The 9083-nt window shown below is 46.0% G+C and overlaps 1 pseudogene; it reads right to left on the bottom strand.

The window, feature by feature from the left end:
* Nucleotides 1–8833, bottom strand: part of LOC119442368 (26S proteasome non-ATPase regulatory subunit 4-like) — a 70107-nt pseudogene extending 61274 nt beyond the window's left edge.
* Between the last annotated feature and the right edge of the window lie 250 nt (nucleotides 8834–9083).

The raw sequence follows: 9083 nt of genomic DNA, 5'->3' as shown, positions 1-9083 counted from the left end.
GTTTAGCAGGACGCAGGCATGGGTACAACTCTGGCACAACAATCAGGGTTTATCTGAATGGAATGACGATAGAACCCGCCGAAATAATGTCTTAGAGAACGCACGCAGACGCAGGCAAGAACTTCTGACGATAGAAGGGTAGCGTGCGCAGAAGTTATTCATTAATGGAAAGCGGAGAGCGCTCCTGTAATCGACGAAATGAGTTTGTTAGAGTCGTTCTCAGAAATGTCAAGCCCTCGCTCCTTCTATTATTGGCGTGAAAGGAAACGGCTTTAGATGCGGTCCTTGACTTTTGCCGAACCGAGGGCTACTGAAATACCAACAAAAAGAAAGAAAACTCATTGGGGTGCATACAGTGTGCGTCATAAAGCAACCAGAACTGCGTAATAGTTTACTCCTTCCTCATAATCCCAACTTCTCGCCGACTATTTAACAGCCTACCGCGCCTAAATGGTACTACAACCACATTAATAAATCATTCTTGCTAATCAGTATAGATAAATGGAACGAGCTGGCAAAATCAATTGTTAATGAGTACGATGTACGACAATTTAAGCGGTTTCTGAAAGCCTATTTTCAGAAATACTATTAACCCGCCGTGGTTGCTCAGTGGCTATGGTGTTGCGCTGCTGAGCGCGAGGTCGCGGGATCGAATCCCGGCCACGGCGGCCGCATTTCTATGGGGGCGAAATGCGAAAACACTCGTGTGCTTAGATTTAGGTGCACGTTAAAGAACGCCAGGTGGTCGAAATTATTCCGGAGTCTCCCACTACGGCGTGCCTCATAATCAGATCGTGCTTTTGGCACATAAAACCCTATTATTAATTTTTTAACGAACTAATAGTACTGTACTCGCACCTCTACCATGCCTTACTTACGTTTGCTATGTCTTAAATGTTCATAATATTTGAGCCCCGGACATGTTTATTTGTTATTTCTTTTTTTCATGACTACTCTGATTAAGCTTGTACATGACTCCACCACCCCAATAAATGATGATGATGATGATGATGATGATGCATCTTCATTGATTCATCAATAATGGGGAGATTTGCGTCCTGGTATTTGTCCACAGTGTAAAACAGGCACGCACTGTCGAGTAAGCCCTTGCATCTGAAGGTTATTGCGCTTTCATTGATTATGCGCTTTGCAGATGCGCTCATTCAGGATGGAGCGGGGCGTGAAAGACGTGCAGTTCATTCATTGCGTACGCAATAGCAGGAGTGTAGAAGTGGACGAAGCGAAGCTGCAATTTACGGGGATGAATTGGGCGATTTTGTCGATTGACGAGATCTTCAATAACGACTGAATGAACGAGTTGATAAAGGACTCAATCGATAAATCTATTAATCTAAACGAACAGTGGCTTCAAGCTATCGTCCGAAGATTACATCTTGCTAAATGACAAAGAAAAAGAAGGAAGGAAGGAATAGGTAAATGAACGGAGAATCAATCAACGTAAATGAGAAGTTTCTACAAATTAGCAGGAGGATGGGTGACATTTTTTCAAGTAATACTATTTTTATAATACCAAAAAACTAATTATTGAATCAATGAATCAGGGAGTCAAAGTCAAACAAACAAGTAAATTATCGAATTGAGTCTCTTTATGCAAGCGATCAGGTACGGCTGCTGCCCAATGCAGATTTTTTTAAAGTAAGCCCAGCAATGCTTTGTGTCTAAATACTCCATGTCCAAAAATATTTTTATTCCTTTCAGAGAGAAAAAATTCAGGCTCCGTCGGTCTCTTGCTGTCTATATATATGTTATTTCTTTTCATCGACAACTTTGAATTGAAGTTCTCAGTTATATTTTCCAGTTATAGCAGGCACCGAGCAGCTCGAATGGCGCTTTCCATTGTGACAAGCCGATTCTCATTCTGTTTCACCTGACAACTGAGTGGGTCTATTATTACTGTCGTCTTCACGGCAATCCACACCGTTGGAAACATGCTCAGCGTTTTGAAATGCGGCACCGTTGTCCGCAATGAATAGCCGCGACTTCCTTTATTCTCGCAGGCGAATGTTTAAGAATAGCATACGCGCTTGGTGCAACCGACACATTGCAGACTTTCACGAGGTACTGCGGTAGCTGTGGATTATAAATGAAGCTGTCCGCTTTGTTCGTTTCACGACGGTGACGCGTATGCACGTCATTTCGTCGCATGCTGGTACCAAACCCAACCGAATTACTTTATTCGGCAACAGGGTGTCGAACGGTATCATGCGTTCAAGTGTTCTTTGGAGAACTGATCGTGATTTATTATAACTGTCTAATTGTTTCCGTGGGTAGATCCCGAATATAGCGCAGCCTAACACAGCACTAAAAGAGCAGTGTGGCGCGGTACCACTGTGCGGTGGTACCGGTGGCACTGATGCCACCAATGTTGCCAGTATGTTGCCAGTATGTTGCCACAATGTTGCCACAATGTTGCCACAATGTTGCCACCCTGCGGTGATACCGGTGGTACCACCGCAGGGTGGCAATGGGAGGGTTCTCGCATTCACTCGTGGCAGCCAGCGCTTTCAGGTGCTCTCGCGAGACGCTGCGTCTCTGGTTGAAGCCCAAACGCGGTCATTTGAGGCGCAGCTGCTCTGGTCGCAGTGGCGCTCGGAGTACAGGTTGTCTCCTACGTGCGGGTAAGGCACAGAACTAAGGGGAGATCCACCCATAACATCAAGCACAACACAGTGCCGCAAGTAACCATCTCTCAAAGCATCCAAAAGGGATTTTTGGGTAATAACCGGGATTGCCTTTTTTTTTCGCTCTCTTACCATACCTACCAGCTCTCCCATCCCCTTCTCTACCTCTCCCCGTGATCGGCTTCCCGCACTTCCTAAACATACACTTTCTTTTCCACTTTCGCACTCCTGCTGCTAAAGCGTTCAACAAATCAAAGCCCCTTCCTTAAAGAAAAATGGTTGAACGCGAAGCTTTCTCCCATGCAAACTAAATCACAGTCCAAAGCCAACGGCCACGCAATGAACCCAAGAAATGCTGAGCGACCTGATGCGATAAATATGTGATTTGACTGCTTGTTTAGGGTTGTATTTTTGAACGTTGAGGTTAAATGAAGACACATTTTGTTAAGTCTCATAGTCTGTATTTTAGATCATTGTGCCATTGATTACCCGCACACACTCACACTTTCACGGACGACTCTACACTTGCACAGTATTGACTTGTAATTGCCGCGGTAGAGGGTCAGAGGCTCTGCCGTTGCCGATACACGGGGTCGGCCTTAGGGGCACGATCGCACTCGCACTTACGTGAGCGTACGGCAGCCTCTTCTCACGTGCGCTGTACCCGAGGCCTACACATGGTGACGGCGGGAATGCATTGCGTGACGCGCGTAATGCAATGCAGATATATACAGTTCGCCTGGGTAGCGTGGCGTTGCAGTTCCCATTCTTCTTTATCGGGACAATAGCTAATGTAAACGGCAGTGTTCTACGCTACGTATGTCTTGTGTGTGTGTAAACTTTATTTAAAGAGGTCCGGAGGCTCGACTTAAGCCGAGGTGGGCCGCTCCCACGTTGGCACTGTCAGGCCAAGCCCTTCAGCGACATCATGGGCCCTCTGGACAGCCCTTAGTTGGTCTTGAAGCAATGGGCTTTGTATTCTTTTTTGCCATCGAGTCCATTCTTCCAGGAGGCTGGGAAGAGTTGCGGGGCACCCCGCGAGCATATGTTTGATTTCAATGATGCCATGACAATCATTACATTCCATCCTCATCTCCCTCTCTGGATATATTTTGTTAATGTGGTACGGCGTGGGGTATGTACCCGTTTGCAATAAGCGCAGTGAGACTGCCTGAGCCCTGTTTAGCTTTGAGTGTGGCAATGGGAATTGCCTGCGTCCTAGATAGTAGTGTTTGGTTATCTCATTATAAGTTAATAAATGATCTCTATATTCCCCGGCCTGATGGTGAACGGCTCGGTTATGACTGTCACGGTTAGCAAGTCCTCGTGCCAAGTCATGCGCAACCTCGTTGAGGTTTACCCGAGTCTCGTCCACTTTCCCCATATGTGCAGGAAACCATCGGATTTCTGTTCTCCTAATACTAATGTTTTCAAATAGTTTAGCTGCAACTCCAGCTACGTAGCCTTTATCAAAACTTTTTATAGCGGCTTTTGAATCACTGTAAATGAAGGCCCACTTATTACTCCTGATGGCTAGAGCAATTGCCACTTGTTCTGCCACCATGGGTTCCTTCGTAAAAATAGTGATAGCGTCTTGCACCTTTCCTTGCGAATTTGATACAATGGCCGTATAGGCTTCTTTACCTTTCACCCAGGCAGCATCAACTATAGCTGCCAGTTGGTTCTGCTGTTCTATCTCCTGCAAGAGTGCTTTAGCTCTTGCCTTTCTTCTTTTGATATTATATTCTGGATGCATGTTTCTGGGGAGAGGGTTGGTTCTGATCCTATCCCTAACTTCAGTATTTAATTCCACTTCAGCCTCTATTGGGCTCCTTGATCTATTAGGTTCTACACCTATTATCTGTAATATCTTTCTGCCTGCTCGTGTTTTTTTCAATCTTTCGTGTTGCGCTAGCTGTTGCGCCTCAGCGATTTCCTCCATTGTGTTGTGGACTCCTAGACTCATGAGCTTGTCAGTTGCCGCGGTACTCGGTATCCCTAGGGCTATTTTAACAAGCTTCCTGATCATGACATTGAGTTTGTTAAGTTCTGCCTGTTTCCATTTGAATAATCCGGCCACGTAAGTGAAGTGACACAAAGCAAACGAATGTATTAGCCTCAAAGCACTGTCTTCCCCCAAGCCTCTGTGTCTGTTGGTAATTCTCCTCAGTAACCTAATGACTTCGTCTGTTTTGTTCGAGATATGCTGTATTGTACTATAATTGGCATTGTTTTCCTCTATGTGATAACCAAGAACCTTGATTTTTCCGACTAGCCTGATTGCGGTTCCTTCATCAGTGTATAGGCACACTCTTGGCTCCTCTTCCGGAATGTAGCCTCTAGGTTTACGACCTTTTCTGCGATGTTTAATGACCAAGAGCTCCGACTTGGCTGCCGAGCATTTCAGCCCCATGTCTTCCAGTGTGTTCTCCACAACATATACACTTTCTTGTAGTCTGGTCTCTGTCTCTCCTACATTACCCTTGGCACTCCAAATTGTTATGTCATCGGCATATATGACATAATGTATACCCTCGATTTTCTCTAAATTTCTTGCAACCTTAGACATTACTAAATTGAATAGCATGGGCGAGAGCACAGCTCCTTGTGGAGTGCCCCTGTTTCCCAAATTCTTAGCTTCTGACTTAAGTTCTCCCATGATGAGGTTGGCTGTTCTGTCTCTAAGAAAGTCCTTAATCATGTTAAAAAGCCTCTTGCCTAACTCCATCTCCGAGAGAACGTCAAGTATTGCCTTATGTTTTAAACGATCAAAAGCTTTTTCCACATCCATACCTAGAAGAGCTTTCGTGTGCGTTGGGCTGGCCTGTACGAGTTGGTGTTTGATTAAGAGCATAGCATCCTGAGTTGACAACCCGGGTCGAAAGCCAATGAGGTTGTACGGGAGGATGTCGTTCTGCTCAACGTATTTCGTGACCCGATTTAGGATGACATGTTCCATTGCTTTGCCTAGACATGACGTCAAAGAAATAGGACGGAGGTTGTCCAGAGTTAATTGTTTGCCTGGCTTAGGTATGAGGATAGTATTGGCCACCTTCCATTCCTCTGGGTATATCCCCTTCTTCCAACATTCATTAAAATGTTCAGTTAGGTAAGAAATTGATTCATCATCCAGATTTCTTAATATCCTGTTAGTTATTCCATCAGGTCCAGCTGCTGATCTACCATTAAGACTGTGAAGAGCCGCCCTGACTTCACTCTCAGTGAAATCCAGGTCAATTTCTTCACATATGCCACCAGAATATTCGACGTTATCTTCTGCTTCGTTTGGTTGCTTAAGTGGGAGATATTTGGCGGCGAGTCTATCCATGATTTCTGCCGGTGTTTTATCGTGGCTCTCCTGATGAATCAACTTGGATATAGCTGTTCTCTTGTTTGTCCTTGTTTCATTCGCGTTGAGCAAGTGCTTAAGGAGGTTCCAGCTACCTCCATGTTTGATTCTGCCATCCGCGGAGTTACAGATTTCATCCCACTGTTGTTTCACGAGTGTCTTCGAGTGCTCATCAATTTCTCTGTTTAATTGTGCTATTTTTTTCCTTAGCCTTCTGTTAAGTCTTTGCGTTTTCCATCTCTGAACTATAGCCTGTTTGGCCTCAATCAAATGCGCCAGCCTGCTGTCCATAGCCTCAATATTTTCCTCTGTCTTGATTTCCTTAGAGGCCTCTTTGACGTCCTTTCTGAGCTGGTTAACCCATGTTTGAAATGACTCCTTTATACCTAAAGGCCCCCCTTTCCCTCTTTTCGCCCTGACTTTCCTAAACTGGTCCCAGTCCGTGAATTTGAAGATTCTAGTTTCCTGTCTCGGTAGGTCTATGGTTATGTGAATGATATAATGATCACTACCGAGATCAATGTTCGAGTTTTCCCAATTAGCTCCTCCTAAGTTATTAACAAAAGTGAGATCCGGTGTGGAGTCCCTGTATGTGGACGTGCCACAACGGGTGGGGTATGCCGGATCGGTAATCAAGCATAACGCCCGATCCATAGCGAGATTCCAGAGATCCTCTCCCTTCTTTGTGTTCCATGTATATCCCCATGTGTGATAGGGAGCATTAAAGTCCCCTCCAATAATGAGCGGGGAGTTTTTGGCAATCGAAGACACTTTGTTGAAGAGTGCTCTAAAGCTCTGTCTCATATCTCTTGGGCTGCTGTAAATATTTAAACAGAAAATGCTTTGCGCTTTGCCTCTGTTCCTTTTAAGTATTAGCTCAACTAGAATAAATTCGAGCCTGGAATATCTAAGATGAATATCGTGCTCGACGTATGGCAGCTTTTTGTCGATCAGAGTCGCCAACCCTCTCCCCATTTCTTTGCCTCTACATATCGCTTTGTATCCAGTAAGCGTAATTTCGTCCGCCAAGGTTTCCTGCAGCATAATTACTTTTGGCCTGGCCCCAGATGACCTGATTACCTGTCGCAGAGCTGCTTTCTTGTGTTGAAACCCGCGACAATTCCATTGCCACACATTAAATCCATGATTACTGTCCATTGTTATTGGATGACTCCGCCTGCCTCTTACCCGCTATTTTCCTCTTTGTGTTGCGCCCTGACAGTCCAGGAAGCGATTTAACACTATCTACCTCCGATGGCAGATACTCATCGTCGTCTTCCCCTCGCGTTTCAATCTTCTTAAGTCTTTTCTCCGCCGTTAACCTCCATTTCCACAATTTGTCCACTTTAAAGTTGGTCGTTTCCACTGTCTCTCTTATTGCTTTAATTGCCTCTTTTATTTCACTGATAGCTAAGAAAACTAAGTCATCTTCGGAGCTCATCGCCCTTTTTTTAAGGGCAGGGGAGTTGTCTTCTTCTAGATCACTGCTTTTGCTTACCGGTCTATCTATCTCTATTGTAACTGGGCTCGACTGCTCTTTTTTACGGAGTTCTGTTACCTGCCTGGTCAATTCCTCATTTGCTTTTCTTAAAGAAGTTACTTCTTTGATTAATTGCTCTATCCTGGCATCATTGTCACCAGCCACAGCCGCCGAGATGCCCCCAGCAACCCTCACCGTACCTTTCACCTTGTCAGCCCAGGTTGTCCCTGACGTTTGCCTCTCGCCCGGTGTAGAGCCCCTTTCCACGAAGCGCACCTGCGCTTCCCTTGACTTAGAGCGGCTTCTCTCCCTGGATAGTGAACGGCGCCTGGATCTGGTGCGACTCCTGGAGCGTGAGCGTTCCCCATCGTCGGGGTGATGGTTGGGCGCCAGCTGTTGCGCCTCCGAAAGCGCTCTTGTTGACGACCGAGTCCTGTTGCGCTCTCTTCGACGGAGTCGTACGACGTAAGGGATTTGAAATCTTAGCTGGCAAAGTTTGTCACCAGTAGGGTGGTCGCCTTCACAAAATTTACACTTAGGTGCACACACATGTTCATCTCCTGGGTTGGGAGTTCCACATCCTCTGCAGTGAACAAAGTCAGGCGTTGGGCACACATCAGAGCGGTGTCCTACCCTTCCGCAAGTGTAGCAAACGTCGAATTGCTTCCTATAAAGGTAGCATCTCACTAATGTGGATCCGTATCTGACAAAATTGGGCACTTTGAGTCCGTCAAAAAGTACTATGACCGATCCCGACGTCCTGATGCGCTTGGCAGCCAGCGCAAGCGGGTTCAAGTCATGCACGATGTTTCTTGTTATCGTAGCTTGCGAGTCTCTAATGTCCACTCTTCGGATGACACCCTTACACGTGGCATTTGGTGCCGCTTCGTATGCATTCACCTCGTATTCCACTTCCATAATCTTGAACGACTTGATTCTAACGTACTTCGCCGCGTGTTCAGGCTTAGGTGTGCTGACGACAATGATGTTTTGAGTGAAGTTAGGGCAGACAACATCTTCACGGGCCTCTTCTTGCGTGAGGCCTGAAGCCTCAATGACTGCGGTGCCAACATTAGTGGTGCTCACCTTGTTCAAATTGAGTCCTCCTCGAGGTCGTATAATGATCTTACTGTGCTCCTCTGGCAGTTGAGGCATCCTCGAAGCTTTGATAACCCGATGTTTAACCATTGCACCGGCGGCGGTTCCCCTGATGCCATGCTCTCGTTGATTACATGCCAATGTGCTCTCCTCGTCCACAGCCTTTCTAGTAGTTCGTGATCTTCGGCCAGCCACTATTTGCCATCCAAAGTCGTTCTCGCCATTTCCAGCAAAATCTTCTTCTTCCATGATTGTATCCGTCATGCCTCGAATCTTGGTGTCGGTCGATTCACGGTAGCTTCTCGGATCCAGTGAGATGCTTCGTTTCGTTGTACTCTCAAAATTGGCCAGCAGAGCATCGAAAAAGGACGAAGCCGAGGTGAGAGCACGTCCGCTCTCTTCGACTTCTTCTTCTTCGATTCCCGTATGTCTTGCACCATTGTTCTATTGTGTGCGCTGATGTGCAGATAATTTCATTGTGTAAGTCAGCTTTTCTGCTATGCGTTTTCGGTGC

This window comes from Dermacentor silvarum, chromosome 1 (assembly GCF_013339745.2).
Source record: "Dermacentor silvarum isolate Dsil-2018 chromosome 1, BIME_Dsil_1.4, whole genome shotgun sequence".
Taxonomy (NCBI): domain Eukaryota; kingdom Metazoa; phylum Arthropoda; class Arachnida; order Ixodida; family Ixodidae; genus Dermacentor; species Dermacentor silvarum.
Note: the sequence above shows the minus strand (reverse complement) of the source record. Positions and strands in the feature narration are given on the sequence as shown.